We start from the raw sequence: 16,394 nt of genomic DNA on the forward strand, positions 1-16,394 counted from the left end.
AGTCTGGAATTTGTAACGCTCCATAGTTTCTGTGTTGACACCATACTGCCTTGGTAGAATGTGCTACACAGGTTGGAGTTGAGCATTGCTGTCTTTAAGTTTTTTTTTTTTTAATACATGCAGTCGTTGCTCTGCACTCTTACTCAAGTACAGTTAAGTACTTTTATGTTAAGTAAGTGGTGTTGACTTATGGCCTGATATTTGTGCCACTATAACCTAAATGTGAATTTTGTATATTTGAATCTGCATTTGCGTGTGGCATTATTTTTGGTAAGATGGGACACTCGTGCTGTGTGAAAGGCTGTCATACTAAATCACATGGTAGAAATGGCAGAAAGGTGGCCCACAACATGAGATTTTTTTGGTTTCCCACTTGGAAAAGAGGATATGGACAGCAGGTAGAGAAGGTAACGAAGAGGCGTCGGGTGGCCTGGGTCGCAGCAACTAGACGGAAGGAGATCACTTTCAACACGATATCTCCCTTAAAGCGTGTTTGCTCTCTGCATTTTCACAAATGCGAGTAAGATGTTTCTTTAGTATTACTGAATATGCGTTCTAAAGTCTTAAGTTGGTGTTTTCACATTGGTTAACCTACGCTAGCAAGCTAACCTCACTACATTGGGTAGCAGAAATTGGTTAATCTGTTCGTGTGAAACTAGGGTTACAGAGTGAATGCTTTTAAAAGACAGAAGTAAACAGCAGAACTGTAATGAGACGTTAATCAGTGCATGTACAGTATGTGTATATTCGCGTGCATGGATTATAAGCCACAATGCTGGGTAAGGCTGTCACTGTGTGCTGTGCCCTGACAAACCAATGCCCAACTATAGTTTAAAAACATTTGCAAGTACGGTTTCTAACGTTTCACATGATGTCTGGAAGGATCTGTATATACTCATTGTATACTAGGGATGGGCATTTTTGATCATATTTCATTTCGAGTAATAAACAGGTTTGAGAAACGAGTACTCGATTAATCGGGGTGGAGTTTAAGCAAGGGGCGGGGTGTTTGCGTCACAGTATACAGTAAACATTTAAAAGAAATAACAGCATGAGGTGAAGCTGAAGCACCTTTTCTACATGACACATTGTGTATAAAATTAATCACACAGCCTAGATACATAAATATGTAAATGTTATATTACAAATTGTATTTATCTACACAAAATGCATACGAGCTTGAACTACGTGCCAATCATAAAACAGTGGATGCGCTTCTCCCGTTACTTTAAAACAACGGCAACTGAAGCCCCACAACCCCCCCCCCCCCCCAGACCCACTCTCTCTGATCAGTTACCTTTTTCTATGTTTATAAAACAAATAAAACACACATGATACTCTGCTTTTCAGTTATTTTATTCAAGTGTTCTTTTTAACAAAACAATTTTTATTTCAGCAGCATCACAACAGCTGTGTATCAAAAAAGTTTTCTGTTAAAGGTTCGCAAAAATAAAGTATAATATAACTTCAAACAACTGTTAAGTAGCCCATAGCCTAACAAAAATTAGAAGCCAGCATAATTTGGCTGTGTAAACTTAAAATAAAATAGCCTGAGTATTTTTACCACAGCTATAAAACTTAAAGATTAGGTAACATAACTTTTCTTTCAAAATGATCAGTCGGTGAAGGTAAATTTATTGGCGCCATAAAGCTGGGATAATTTAACTATGCTGCTTAAACTTAAAACAAAAACAGCCTGAATAGTTTACCATGCATGGCTAAGAAAAATGAACATAAGGACGACATATTTTTATTCAAAAAGATCAGTTGGTCTACATGCTCAGATGAAAGCCGAGTGCGGAGTCTATTTACAATTAGACCAGCGGTGGAAAAAATGCGCTCAGCAGGCACAGAAGTTGCAGGAACAGCCAGGTACCACTGGGCAAGGGTGCTTAGCTTTGCAAATCGAGACTCATTTACTTTCCACCACAATAAAGGATCCTGGTTTACAGAGATGCATGGCTCCCTGAAGTAGCTTTCGATTTCGGTGTCATGCAGAGAAACATCACTCATGCCGTAGTTCTCGCCGAAAAGAGTGTCGAGGGCCGTTGCTGAGTCGGCTTACTTTGTATGGGTCTGACGGGATTTGGGATTGTCTCGCAAAGCTGCTTCAGATTCTCTTTTACTCTCTCCTGAAGCTCTGTCTCAAGAAACTTGAGATGTTTGCAGCGGCTTTGGATCCAAGACACAATCAGAGGCAGATACGCTTTCTCAGCATCCTCACCAACTGCAACTATGCACCGTTTCAGAAATTCGGCTACGGCATTTTTAAATTCAGACACTCTTGGAGACTCACTCCTCTGTGTGTTTTAATGTCTAGTGATGAGACTGTGTGTGATCGGATAGACCATTGAACTGGAAACATGGGTCTCACTGTACATTGTAGTTGTGGCACACTTAAGAGACTTGAGAACAGGTGTCAGTTCTTCCACAGTCTCCCAGTGCTCATCTTTTAGGTCAAGTGTCCTCGCATCCGCAAGTTTTGTAACATTGCGATCGGACAGAACAGCACACACAGACCACCTCTGTTCCAAAAGGCGTTCGAACATGTCACACACCGAATTCCACCGCGTGTGACAATGCTGAATAAGCTTATGGTCGGGTATATTTTGTTCTTGTTGTTTCTGCCTTAGCGCGGCTGTAGCTACTGTGCTGTGGTGAAAATGTGATACCAAGCGGCTACTTGCAGCTATTACATTTTTTTTACAGTTGCAACACTGAAGCCCTCATTGATTGCAAGCTGCAGGGTGTGTGCGAAACAGGGCACTGATTCCCAAAGACTTTGATTTGCCAGAACCATGTTAGCAGCGTTGTCGTGCACACATGCCATTACTTTTTCAGAGCTTAACAGCCACTTTTCTGTTAAATATTTCAGGTAGTTGCCAATGTTAACAGCTGTGTGTCTTTCCTCGAAACCTTGCGTCTCTAATACTGTGCTGTGAATTTTCCATTCATTTATGTAATGACAGGTTAGCGTCATATACGATTCGGTGGTTAGCGAAGTCCACGAGTCCGTAGTTATTGCCAACCGCGCTGGCTTCGACAGACTGTCTTTTAGTGAACAAGCGCATTTTTCGTATAGAGCATCAATCCTTGCAGTGACCGTTTTGCGCGATGGGACAGTATAGTGGGGCTCAACGTAATTCATTAAACGTTTAAAACCTTCAACAAAAGTAATAGGCAGCAAGTCTTCTGCTGTCATTTCTGCTATTAACTGCGTCATCTTCTCTGCCCTGCCTTTGTCGCATTTCTGTCTGATGGTGAAATCTCTTATGCTCGTCTGACTGCTGCTAGTGGCATCGGTAACATCTGCTTTTTTGTGTTTATGTGCAAGATGCTAACGCATCGAGCTCGTTGTGGAGTTGTAGACGAGTGTGGCGCTGCACATCTTGCACTTGACTGTTTTTTCACCAAGTTTTTCAAAGTGTTGCCAGACATCGCTGCGCACTTTAGAAGCCATTTTCGCTCTGTTCTCCGGTCTTGTCTCTAGACCGCAACTTCTCACAGCCGTAACCAATCAAATATTAGACTACCGCCCAAATACCAGCATAACCAATCAGAAAGAATAAAAGTAGTTTGGCTCTAAAAATGCATGTTTTAAAATTAATTGATCGTGCTCTATCGTCGCTGATGGGTTCGAGTAATCGATTAATCATGCACATCCCTATTGTATTCCAAGCCTGTATTCTGCTTGCCACTTAACTTTATTGGCCATATCCATCCATTTTCCAATCCGCTTATCCTACTGGGTCGCGGGGGGTCCGGAGCCTATCCCGGAAGCAACGGGCATGAGGCAGGGAACAACCCAGGATGGGGGGCCAGCCCATCGCAGGGCACACTCCCACACCATTCACGCACACATTCACACCTACGGGCAATTTAGCAACTCCAATTAGACATGGGGAGAACATGCAAACTCCACACACATGTGACCCAGGCGGAGACTCGAACCCAGGTCCCAGAGGTGTGAGTCAACAGTGCTAACCCCTGCACCACCATGCCGCCCCCACTGCAGATTCAAATATACAAAATTCATATTCAGTTTCTAGTGGCACAAATATCAGCCCATATTGACTGTCCATGAAAGATCCTGTGATATTTGCATGTCCAGAAAAGTTTTGCACCCTCTCTAACATGGTCATGGTTTGGTTTGGAAGGCAGATGTTACATTAAAGGCAGGCGTCTTCGCAAAGAGCTTTGGCGCATTTTAACCCTGTTACTTGTTACTCTCAGCATCACGTCTGGGTCAGTGCCGTCCGACTCTGTCCTTCATGTGGTGGATCGGTGTCATTGGCTTTGGATGAGCTGAACTGTCAGTGCTGTCAATCTAGCTTCACACTCCCTTGTGGAATTGGAGTGCTGACATTCAGGGACTCCCCATGTCTGCGTTCCCACCTGCCTCTCCCTCCTACTTATGCTCCCATAGTCATGTCCCTCAGAGCTTACATATTGCACCCACCTAACTGTTTACACTGCATCTAGTCTTTTCTCTTTCGGCTAATTGCACATTTAACTGATTTTTGGTTCAAAGATAGTTGGTTTTCTAGTTCTGCTCCCCATTTATCCCAGTTCCTTAGTTTTTTGCGCTTCGTTTTTTCCAGCTTATTCTTATTTCTCCCAGTTTATTAACCCCTTGTGCTCTTTATTTTGTAGTTTATCCCTTTGTCTCCTGTTTGACTTCAATAAAACGTAAGTTGGAGCCGTAAGTAGGTTGTCACCCTCATTTCCACCCCTTCACTAGCCCTGCCGTGACACATCAAGGTTTGAAAACAGTTTCCAAGTGTACTCTACTAAAATACAGTATTGTGGAACACTACTAACTAGGGTTGGGTATCGAGTTCGATACTTTTTAAGCACCGACCGAATCGTCTCGATACTATCGAATATCGAAAAAATCATTTTCGTTCGGTACCAAATTTCGATACCTAAGGGTATAATCTTATCAACGCCAGTGAGCTAGAAAACGTGCGGCATCCTTAGGCTATGTTCACACTTAGCGTCTTTTTTCAAACTGCCAGCGTCTGTTTTACATTATAACCCTATGCAGTAACCCGTTTTTTCAAAAAAGTCCTGAGCACTTTTTTAAACGCCACCGCCGGCGTCTCTTACTGCAGCTCAGAGCGTCTTCAAGTTGAAAGTCTTTGACAGCCGACCAATGACAAGCGAGTAGCGAGACCTGTCGTTTCGATAACAACAAGAAAAAATGGAGACGTGCTGGTAGATAAACTGAACCGACATTCTCCTCCCTGGTAACTTTCTCTTTCTCGACATTTTTGCATCACACAGCACTAGGCTACTATTGCAGCTGTTGTTATAGCAACAAAAGGCGCTTGGCTGCTATTTGTAACCGAATGCTGCCAGCTTTTTTTTTTTTTTTTTTTTTTTGCTAAAAAAGCGCCGTTGTCGGCTTTTTCTTGTCAAAAAAGATGCTAAGTGTGAACACTCCCTTAAAGTACCTGGATCAAATGCTTGCCTTGAAAATCAATAGTTTACGGCGGTTACGCCCACACGCCCAGAGCTTGTCTAATGTGAGGCTGTAATGTATACTACACTTTAAAGCATAGCATAAATTTAATGCAAACGATGTTTAAGCGATCAAAAGTATGGCTACATTATGCTAAGATTGACGGCAACAGCGTGCGATGCAATATTTGTAAAAAGGTTATCGCGTCCAAGACTGGCAACACGTCAAATATGATAAAACACCTGACAGTACACGGAATTAATTTACGAGCAGAAAGTTGTTCCGTGTTTGACTGCAAGAAGATCACGCCGGTGCAGTCATCATCATCCTCTCAGTATTTTCCTGACTCAGGGCCTCCAACAACATGCAGCTGTAAATTATGTTGTAATATTACCATTAAGGCTGTTGACCAGGTTTGTAGGTAGTCTTATTTTTTAAACTTTTTATAGTAAGCAACAATTATAAAATAATGGTAATTTTACTTTTTTGTGTTTGAGGATGTCAACTATAGGGAGATGATGCACCTTAAACCCCAGATATCAGTCCCCCAGCCGAGACATGCTCTCAAATACCCTCATACCTGCATGGTATGCAGTTGAAAAAGAAAATGTCAAGAAAGAGTTGCAAGATGTGAGGGATGTGGCTGTGACTGCTGATGGCTGGACCAGCATTGCACAGGACCACTACCTGACAGTGTCAGTTCACTATGTGAGAGAGGATTCCATGAAAGAGAAGGTCCTACATACAAGGTCGGTATACACATCCCAGACAGGGGACATTGTAGCAGAAGAGAGAGGAGATATTCTTGATGAATTCAATATAAAGGACAGAGTAGTTGCTGTGACAGTGGACAATGCAGCAAACATGGATGTAGCAGTAAAAAAGATGAGTATTAAAAAAATTTGCTGCTTTGCTCACTCTCTCATTATTGCTGCTCAGAAGCTTTACACAATTACCTCAGTCTCACAGTGGGCAGGAAGGATCCGAGCAATGGTGGTGTGGCTGAAAAGATCCAGCCTGGCTAAACCTGTCCTTAGAGAGAAGCAGCGTCTTCTCGGTAGGTAGAAATCAGAATAGATGAACCTTAGTGCAAAACTCTTTGGCCAAATAGTTAATAAAAATCCTTTGCTAAATCATGCAGTAAAACATTTCTGCAAATAAATAGCCACTTTGTGTGTGTGTGTGTGTGTGTGTGTGTGTGTGTGTGTGTGTGTGTGTGTGTGTGTGTGTGTGTGTGTGTGTGTGTGTGTGTGTGTGTGTGTGTGTGTGTGTGTGTGTGTGTGTGTGTGTGTGTGTGTGTGTGTGGTTATCAAACATGAATTTCTTTCTCACTTTAGGTCTTCCAGAACATGCGGTCATCCTTGATGTGAAAACAAGGTGGAATAGCTTATTCCTCATGGTGGAGCGATTCCTGGAGCAGTTCCCTGCCATCCAGGCCACCTCCAGTTCTTATTCTAAATGCCATTTTCAGTGTGAAGGATTTTGCTCATGAATCTATAGTCCAGCTAAAGAATGTGATTATATTTTACAGACTGCAGTGAGTTTCTGATGAGGATTTTAGAAAAGCAGAAGAGTTTGTCAAAGTTACAAAGATACTTTACACTTCAACCCTCTGCGTCTCTGCTGAAAGGAGCCCAACTTTGGGTCAGATTCTTAACTAAACTCCAGCACCACTTCACAGTGAATAAAGAGGACTCCTCCTTCACAAAGACCATCAAGGACACTATCTGGAATGACCTCTCAAAAAGATACCAGGTGTGCAGTGTAATCCTGTTGAATTTGGACTTGTTTTTATTAGAATTATTCAGTGATTGACTCATAGTGTTTTTGTCTTGAAGGATGGCAATATCAGACAGTTTTTGGAGGAGGGCACAGCCTTAGATCCCAGATTCAAGTTAAAAGTGACAAATGAAGTGTGGACCAGACTGGAGGAGGAGCTAATGAAAAGGACCTCAGAACAGGTGTTAACTCATATTGATAATCTTCTACTCCTCTTGAATTGTAGATCAATATGTGTGACCTATTTTTGTTATTGAATATAGACTCCGACTGAGCAGATAGAACAGGCACTTGAAGAGAGAGCAGGTAACCAAGATGACAGCTCTGATGAAGACAGTGCATCTGCAACAACAGCACTGGTAAGAAAATATAAAGAAATCCTATTTTTCCTATTAGCTTGTTTGCATTTATCTTTATAGAGTTTTATATTTTTCTTTATTTCTTTTCTTATTTGTAAATAGAAGAGGCCAAAGCTTTCTGCCCTTGAGGAGCTGTGGAGGACATGGCTGTTGAAGCAAGAATGCAGACCACTGTCAGCAGCACTACAGAGAGGATTCAGGCAGAGATAAACAAGTACAGACTGCTTCCATCTACACTGTCCTCAGCAAGTCCAGTAACCTGGTGGTGGGACATGAAGGATACTCTGCCAATGCTTTCAGAATTGGCATCAAGGTATCTTTGCGTGCAAGCATCATCCACACCTTCAGAGCGTACATTTTCCACTGCTGGAGACATTATCAGCCAGGAGCGGGCTTGTCTGTCTCCTGAAAAAGCAGACATGCTAATTTTTCTGAAGAAGAACTGTTGAGTGATTTCAGGTGATCTTAAAAGGTTAGTTCACCAAAAAATGAAAATTCTGTCACTAATTACTCACCCTAATGTTGTTCCAAATCCATAAGACCTTTGTTTATCTTCAGAACACAAATGACGATAATTTGGATTTAATCCAAGAGCTTTCTGATCCTCCCATAGATTTACTGGATATGCAGTTTTCAATGCCCAGAAAGGAACCAAAAACATAGTCAAAATAAGTCCATGTGATACTTCTGTGCGCAAGGTAAACAAAAATAACTTTATTCAACGATTTATCTATGGGAGGATCAGAAAGCTTTTGGATTAAATTCAAAATATCTTCATTTGTAGATAATTAATGACAATTCAAATTTTTGGGTGAACTAAACCTTTAAGCAGCAGTGAGCCTCACAAACCCTTAAAATTGATTGACTTAAAATGGCTTGAACTTTATTAAAACGGTTTGCACTGATATATTGTGCTAGCTACACTTTGTTCATTTTGTGCTTTTGTTCCTTTGTTTATTGGTCTTACAGATAAGCCTGCTGTGAAAAGTGTCACAAACATCCTGAAAAAATAAAACCAAAGTTTCTCTGAGATTACGTGTTATGTAATCTTGTTAAAACATATTTCTTAAAATAAAAGTATCGAAAAAAGTATTGTTCGGAACCGGTATTGAATTCAGGGTATCGGTATAGAAAATTTTGGAATGATACCCAGCCCTACTACTAACAGTACTCACTTTCTCTGCTGGCTTTTTTCAGATTGCATTCAAAAATCCATTCAGGGAATGCTTTGGCCACCAGATCTGGTAATTCTGACGTATATTATTTTGTGGGGTTTTCTTTTTTGCCCATCACTTTACTCCATGTTTAATAATCCGTTAAATGCATCACAGGCCATTCACTTCCCCCCTGAACAGCAGCTGCATATATACTGTGTGCTGGCAGCCAGAGCACTCTGTGGATTGAAACCAAACAACATGACACACTTGGAACAAAGTCCACCCATCCATCCACCCATCCATTTTCTGTAACTGCTTGTTCTATTCATGGTTGCAGGGATTTTGGAGTCTATCCTGGAGTCTACAGGCAGGGAACAACCCAGGATGCAGCTCCCAAATCCCCTTTTTGCTAAATTCAACTTCCAACACTAAGGGTGCCTTGTCAACAGCAGGTGTTACGGGAGAGCAATGGGAGAAAGACAGTTGCCTTATCAGGCTGGAGGAACACAAGCCACTCTGTTCAGACATGGAACGGGAAGCAACAGATGATTATAATAAAGGTATATTTGGATCATTAAAGAGCTTGTGGCACTTGGCAGTATCTAAATTAGTCTCTGAAATGCCTAAAAGCCTCTAAAAGTCACAACATATGAAATTGAATTGTTAAACCTTAGTACCGAAGACTAAAAACAATATGCAGGAACGCCTATAAACTTATGTAAACCTTGAGTAGATTTTATATCAGTTATCTGTGATGAATGCAAGTCTGTGTCCGTTCTCTCCCTCCTCTTATCTTCCCTGCTTTGCTCCTCTCGTCTCATCTAGTCTACTGTCTTATACTTGAGAGACTCTCTCATCCCTGCTCTCCAAACTAAGTAAAATCATGGATTTGATCAGCTGGTCTCTCAACGCAATTGACACCATCTTCTCGACGAGAAGCCTAGGTTCGGGGGAACCTGACTGTCCTGCAGGAACTTATGCAGCTGGCTACACAATGGACGGATGGGGGAAGTGGAGGGTCGTGTGCCTGGCAGCTCTTTCCTTGGAGGACATTGAAGACATCTACCTATTCGGAACCATGATTACAGGTATTATGCTGATTGGATTAGGCATTGCCCTGGTTTATCGAAGATTGAAGAAAACGGTGACAGCCGCTCAAAACCCCACTAGGCTGGCCGGAATGATTGATGGAGTGGGCAGAGCTGTTAGCACTCAGACTGTGACAATTGATCGCAAACTGGATAACATCACTGTGACTATGGATCGCAAATTGGATAACATCATGGAGAAGCTCACGGCTTTGCAAAAATTATTGGATGGCGGAGACCAGCGTGGACATTAAGGGAGTTGGAGATTACAGCTTCTCGCCCGGAAACCCAAACAACCCCATCCTATCAGGTTTTGGCTCCCCCTAATCAGCAGCGGTCTTGGCCGACTAACTAACAACTCCCCCAGAAGAACAAGGCAGTGAGACTCTCTTGCATTCCTCTCCCCCAATCCCACGGACTGACCGCACCCTCCCCCCATCCCACGCCTTTGCTGCTTCATACCCCCAGTGTGAACAGGCGGGTCTGTGACCAGCGCCCTCGTGGCTGCAGGACCGGATGGCTGTTTGTCTGTGCTGGACTAACTCCTCCTCCCCATTACCTTCACCTGTTGCAAGTTGTGTCATTTTATGTTGTAAGGTGTAGTGACCATGTGCTTATGTTGCTGAGGTGTTTTTTTTCGGTTCCTACAATGTCCTCCCCACTGGAGTACAGACTGGGGGCAGTTTTTTTATTCTTCTCTCTCCTCATGTTATTCTGTTTCTTTTCTTCTCTCTGTTTGCCCCTGTCTCCCGACCTGTCTACCCCCTACTGTGATGTTTGTGTATATGTATGGTCGGGTTGATGGCCAGTTTTTTCGCTGGTACTTGTGACTAGTGACATGGTGTATTGCAACAGCAATAAAGGGTTCTCATCTCAATGTGCATTTATTTGGCAATTTTTCCAACATTAGGGCACACAAAGCATTATTAATTGGTATTAATTAATCAATTGGTGCAGAATGCTGCAGCCAGAGTTCTAACAAACACAAAAAAAATTGATCGTATTACACCGGTCTTATCCTCCCTTCACTGGCTGCCAGTTAAGTCTCGAATTGACTATAAAATACTGCTATTAACCTATAAAGCACTGAATGGCCCTGCACCAGAATACCTTAGCGATCTGCTGACCACATACGACCCTCCGCCCTTGCTTCATTCTCAAGCCATGGGATATCTGTTAGTGCCTAGGGTCAGTGTTGGGCAAGTTCACACTTTTCATGATCTAGTTCAAAGTTCAGTTCACACATGCTCAAAGTGAACTGTTCACATTCATAGCTCACAATTTTAATTTTTGACCTAGTTCAAAGTTCAGTTCATTTTATTTTTAGGTGCGATATATAGTCTAAATGAAAATGTATTTTGTTTTAACATACATCTATAACCTACCTACATTCTTGCATATATGGACATGAATAGACAAAGGACACAAAATATGATTCTTATTTATGGTTTATCTCTTGCCCCAATACTAGACAAGGGAAGGAAAAGAAAAGTACTGTAAACACATATCGGCATCATCCATCCATCTCAAATGAAAACTAGACAGAACAGAATATTTATTATTCAGCAAAATATCTCTTTAGTTTTATTTAAAAAAAAAAAAACTCTCACGCTTCTTGAAGGTGTGTGGCACCATCTCACTGAACTATTAAAAATAAAAACTTTCACATATGGAAGCCATTGTTGTAGTAAGTAATGAACACTCCACAGACCATGCCTACGGCTTCAGTCCAAACTGTTTTTTGTTCACGTTTAACAGCAGTTGCTTTTCAAAGTTGGCATCTCCCAATCGGTTTCTCCTGGGCCTAAATATCTGGACAGATGGTGTGCAGAAGGAGTCTGTCATACTCAGGAGTGGCATCCAATGGCACTGTTAGATTGCTGGTCTGGGGAGTCAAGGTGGCTATGTGAGCCAGGCGCTGCACTGAGAGGAACATAGAATTCCAACGTGTGTCGTTCGGAGTGACAAAGCCAATCTTTAGCTTTTCCTCAACAAAATCTGAGGCTTTTGCACTCCTTTTCACCCTATTCCACAGAGCAGATGCCTTGGAAAATACAGGCCTCGCTAATTTGTTGTACAGCCTATCCATTCTTTGCATCTGTGGCAACAAGATTTAAAGTATGGGCCATGCACCTTCTATGAGGTGGGAGGCAGGGATCCTCTAACTCTGACAGAGGTGCAGGCTCAAGACCATTGTCCTCATCATCGGAGCTCTCAGCAGGGGTAGATCCTGTGTCACTGCCTTCAGTCACCTCATCAGCTGCTCTAATAACAACACTGTCTCCAAAACAGCTGAATGCTTTGACGAAATTGGAAGCATTGTCAGTCACCGTGCACACAATTTTGTTTTGAAATTTAAATTCCTTGTACACATCTGTCAGCACTTTAGCCAGGACATCATATGTGTGTGACCCTCTGACACGACGACATGCAAGGGCTGTTGATCTCCTGAGTGACACATCATTTTTATCAAGCCAATGAATTGTGATGCCCATGAATCCTTTGTTGACAGCTGACCAGCAGTCAGCTGTTGTGCATACAAAGTCAAGCTCAGCAAGTTCAGCTTTTAAATTACTGATAACCTCAATGAATTCCTTATTCAGTAGTCCCTGCACCTGTCTTCTTGAGGGCACATGTCTGCCTGGTTGCAAACCAGTTACTAGTTTTATGAAGGAGGGTTTTTCAACCTTACTCAGTGGCTGTAAATCTCCAACAATGTAGTCTATTATTAATCTGTCTACCTGTTGCTGGGAGATTATACCCCTGAAGGCAGCAGGCGGTGTGACTTGAGTCGTTTGGGGACTTTGGCTGGGGGTTTTGCCCTTCCCCCTATGACCTTGAAGGGCTTGCATATATGCTTTCACGCTGGACGAATGTTTCAACTCAACGTGTCTTTTCAAATTGGAAAATGAGGTCATTGATGTTCTAACTTGTTTTTTCAGCGCAGGTGGACAAAGCTTGCACAGAAAGGTTAGGTTTTTACCGTCAGAGTCTCTGTGAGACAGTGTGTAAAATGCCCATAAATTGTCAAAGTTACAGCCAGCATCATCCGTGTTTTCTGTGCCAGCTCCACTGGTGGTTGAGCTTTCCTCCTCTGCACTTGCCATGGTTACTGCTGCAGCAGTTCGCTTCGTGCTCATGCGTTGCCAAGGCTGTGCCCTTTGAGATGTGTGTGTGTGCATTATGGGAAACGTAGTGTGAAGCTAAAGACATTAGATTCGACTGTCCTTGGCTTTACACTACGTTACCCAAGATGCACTGCACACAAGCGCTGAGCAAGAGTCAGCCTGTGCATTTTATTTTTCGAGTGGAGGAGCCCTTCGCTAGTGCTTGAGTGACAACGCAACATGCTGTTTAAATGTGTGAGCCGACCTTGTCACTCGACTCATCAGGTGAAAATAAATCCCGATGTTTAATTGCATTCTAACAGTAAACGATGTCTACGCCGTTCATCACACATAAAATTCACGTTCAAGTTCTTGATTTACTAATAAGTTGCGTTCAGTTCAAAGTTCACTGAAATATGAACGTGTTCAATGAACGCGTTCTTTTGAACTCGTTCATGCACAACACTGCCTAGGGTAGACAGAGCTACGGCAGGCTGCAGAGCTTTCTCCTATAGAACTCCTCAGCTGTGGAATGGTCTTCCACCGGATGTGTGGGTTTCAGGCTCACTCTCAATATTCTAGTCTAGACTAAAAACACACCTGTTTAGTTTAGCATATAGGGACACTAGTTATAGCTCTAGCTAACTCCTCACTCCCAGGTAGACCTATGGTGTGAGGTGATGAGCTGGGTCTGGATCGGTGCCATTGGCTTTGGATAAACTGGACAGTCAGTACTGTCACTCTAGCTTCACAATCCCTTGTGGAATTGGAGTGCTGACATTTCAGGGACTCCCCACGACTACATTCCCACTTGCCTCTCCCTCCTACTGATGCTGCCATAGCCAAATCTGCCAGACCTGGACATTGCACTTCATATTGCACTCACCTAGCTGTTATCACTGCCTATAGCCTCCCCTACTTTTACTAATGGTACATTTTATTTCCCATACTCCTCCTGGGGGGCTGCTGCCTGAAGACCTCAATTGATCAAGATGTCCAGCACACCCTGCTACATGTGACGTCGCCACCTCCAGTGACGTCCCTGCATCCAGCTCGCCGTTCTGCCTGTGTGATCTTCCATGTGTGACCCGCTGCCTTACCTCTAGTTGCCTGGCGACTGGAAGAAGACTCGGCACTGGCTTGTCATCCTTCCTGCTCTGCAGTTATTCCTCAAATCTCATAATTTGGACAGCGTGACTTGGCACTTAACCATCTCTCCTATTTGACTTTCCCTGCCGGCCCCTGGAGGTTTGGGCTTCCCCTTTGAGTCTGGTGCCTCCCAAGGTTTCTTCCTTCTAGGGAGTTTTTCCTTGCCACTATCGCCTATGGCTTACTCACTGGGGGCTTTGTGTGGGGATGCTGTAAAGCACTTTGAGACAATGTAATGTGATAATGCGCTATACAAAAACAAACTTGTTGTTTTTGTTGAATAGCTTTGCAGTGTTGATTCAATCAATTATCACAATAACCATACTATCAATTTGCCCTTTCTATGTATGCATGTTTCTTTTAATCACTTATATATATATATATATATATATATATATATATATATATACACAGACACCTATAATCTCTTGTATTGGCAGTTTTATTCTTGTTAATGATATATGTATATAACTATAATTATTTGATATTACTTGTGATACGGGACTATTTTGCATTGCCTTTGATCCAATGTTTTGGTATTGATTTTAATTCAAGGTTATTTTGTATTGCTTGTAATAAATAGTTTTTAGAAGTGAACCTAAGTGTGCCTGCTTGTCCCTTCGAGAGCTCTATATCCCCCTCACATCATCTTAAAACACCATGGTATTCGGGTGGAACACACATCTATTATCCCTCAAAATCCTCTACTTTCATTAATACAATATAGCCTCCCGTCGTCCCCAGCTGCAAAGTACAATATCAGACGTCCTATCGCCCCGTTATCAACAACAATATTTCTTGACCAACTTCCATAGTCCTTCAACCAGTGGCGGAAGAATTACATACAAGGCCCCGGGGCGAAAAACCGATCACACACACATATATGTGGTGGCGCTGAAACAAGTTTTAAAGTGTGGGTGCAAGAACACAAAAAACTTAACGAGAGAATTCGACTGTCCCTCACAAAAACTGTGACGTTTTAATGGCTAAATTGCGTTTCCTACGCCTTTTTCAGACAGGAGGAGATTTGTGTGGCTATGCCTAGAAAACAACGTTGTTACCAGTGTGGAGACCATCAGAGTTTTACCAAGGACAGAAATTCCACCTCCAGCTGCCTGCCCATCTCATCCATTTATGTTGCAAAAATGACAGTGTATTGTCTAAGTGAACAGGGCATATAGGTTAATTAGTGTGCACGCGCCGTCTCTCTCATTCTCATAGTGCGTCCATGCATTCGGGTATAGCCCATTCAAATGTCATGTAGCCTAACTTTTTATACAATTTAGACAGCAGAGAATCATTAACCTGCTTTAACGCATTTATTTATACAACCACATATTTCCCACATTTTGACATGAGTGATGCAGTGAAGATACTGTCTCTTTATTTCTTGACGCCAACCCTCCCCAGTAATCCGGGCTTAGGATCGGCAACTAGTTGAGCTGTGTTGCTCCGTTAAGTGGCTGGGTTAGTCTAAACTATATACATATTTACAAAGACTACAATAAAACATGCCGAAATATGTAGTCTAACAAAACGCAGTTTAAAGAAGGTAGCCTACCTGGCGAAAATGCAAACAAACAAAAGGCCCGTGGAATATAATCAGGCTATATCCAACTAAAAGCAAAAAACTGCAAGCAAGCAGAAGGCCTGCGGCATATAATAGCCTATTAGAACAGAACTTGCTCAAAGTTGTTTTTCTTTTCCTTCCTCTTTTGTGCCCCACTTTCACTTTTGAACATGTTGAATTACGTTTTGGACCAACAAACGCAACCAGGAATGAACATTACGCATCTTCCTAGTGTTGATGTATGTCGTCTGACGGATGAGGACGTTAGGCAGCTTTTACATCCTACCCATCATGCACTGCATGTTTTTGCAAATCCCTCAAACGGAAAACCATTTAATACAAAACGAACAGCTTAGGTTGACTTCAAAACATTACTATATATTACATTAGAAGTTTGTTGTAGGGATTTTACAGATTTATAAAAAAAAAAAAAAACACCATTCACTTACCATAATAAGAATGTATACCAAAAATCACAGATATATAAACATACAAGTCAAGTTAAGCAAAAACTGTACAGCATTTTAAACTATAAAAAATACTTTTTTTATATGATCTTTTTATATCTCCGATTTTCATCTACGGGTTTAACATGTGGGAGCGGTATTTTAAGGTTTAAACTATATATTTTTTAATTATATGGTCTTTCCATATCGTGGGTTTTCACCTATCGCTGATGGGTCTGTAACGTAACTTCTGCGATAGGCGTTGGATCGCTGTA

At 42.1% G+C, this 16,394-nt stretch overlaps 2 long non-coding RNA genes across 5 annotated transcripts in view; both read left to right on the forward strand.

The window, feature by feature from the left end:
- The window catches only part of LOC125722427 (uncharacterized), an 8,849-nt gene extending 936 nt beyond the window's left edge, over nt 1–7,913 (forward strand). Inside the window, exons 2-7 of one of the 4 annotated variants that reach the window (XR_007386371.1) lie at nt 5,976–6,213; nt 6,802–6,841; nt 6,996–7,219; nt 7,303–7,425; nt 7,507–7,602; nt 7,705–7,909. This is a non-coding gene — a long non-coding RNA (uncharacterized LOC125722427). Of the gene's footprint in view, nt 1–5,975; nt 6,214–6,400; nt 6,522–6,801; nt 7,220–7,302; nt 7,426–7,506; nt 7,603–7,704 lie in introns of those variants that run through there. The other 3 variants (XR_007386373.1, XR_007386370.1, XR_007386372.1) reach the window with 3 other exon arrangements.
- A 510-nt stretch (nt 7,914–8,423) lies between these two features.
- On the forward strand, nt 8,424–10,278 carry LOC125722429 (uncharacterized). Its single transcript, XR_007386375.1, has 3 exons — nt 8,424–8,846; nt 9,097–9,319; nt 9,585–10,278. It is a non-coding gene; the product is annotated as an uncharacterized LOC125722429 (long non-coding RNA).
- The last annotated feature ends 6,116 nt before the right edge of the window (nt 10,279–16,394 follow it).

The sequence above is a fragment of the Brienomyrus brachyistius genome, unplaced genomic scaffold, assembly GCF_023856365.1.
Source record: "Brienomyrus brachyistius isolate T26 unplaced genomic scaffold, BBRACH_0.4 scaffold38, whole genome shotgun sequence".
Taxonomy (NCBI): domain Eukaryota; kingdom Metazoa; phylum Chordata; class Actinopteri; order Osteoglossiformes; family Mormyridae; genus Brienomyrus; species Brienomyrus brachyistius.